Here is a 941-nt window from a genome sequence, read left to right as displayed (position 1 = left end):
ATCAAAACTTCAGCCCAACTCATAACTAGTATAGTCCAGCCCAAATACCTATTAAACATAAATGCCCCAAGACTTAGTTGAAATACTAGGAGTAAGTAAAAATCCAGCTCAATGAATTCGAATGAAGCATGTGTTGAATTATTTCAAAACCTACTGGAAGTAAGTAAAAACATAATGTAGTTTCAAGGTACTACGTACCGGAATGAAGTAATAAACCTACTGCAATGAAGACTCTTATCTACCTTATTATGTCACCTACTTTATTTTATCTACACTTTAACTATTTTTTATCAATTTTCTGAAACGAGTGCAGAAAATGAAATGACTTAACTACCGCCGTACGGAGGAGTACTATATTGACCAAAGCCATATTAATGTGTATAATTAATCACATAGAAAAAAATAATCGAGAGTTACTTTCTGCCCACTAAATTATACTTCCTCCGTCCCGGAGTATTAGACTCACTTCTTTTGGGCACATGATTTAAGGAATTGATATTTAAATAGTAAAAGTGGAGAGAGTAAAGTATGAGAAAGGGAAAAAGTAGGGGAGAGAAGAGAGAAAAAAGTAGGTGGAGAATAAAATAAAATAGATGCTTTTTGCTAAAAAAGGAAATGAGTCTAATATGTTGGGACATCCCAAAAAGTAAAGTTGGTCTAATACCTTGGGACGGAGGGAGTATACAAAAGTCCAAAATCATTAACAATATGTAAACATTTTTGGGTTGGTGTTTGGTTTTGAATCCTAGAGACTAGAGCCCTGGTATAGATGTTTTTACTTTTTAGCTTTTCTTTACTTTTGGTGTTAGTTTGGGTGTGTTTTGTTCTTGTGGTTTGAGGGTTGTTTCCCTTTGCTTGCCTGGCTTAAGCATTTTTCTTTTTATCAAAAATAAAATAAAATTAAGAATAGCTATTGAAACTTGATCAATGTCATATTTTAA

Source organism: Salvia hispanica, chromosome 2, assembly GCF_023119035.1.
Source record: "Salvia hispanica cultivar TCC Black 2014 chromosome 2, UniMelb_Shisp_WGS_1.0, whole genome shotgun sequence".
Lineage (NCBI taxonomy): Eukaryota > Viridiplantae > Streptophyta > Magnoliopsida > Lamiales > Lamiaceae > Salvia > Salvia hispanica.
Note: the sequence above shows the minus strand (reverse complement) of the source record.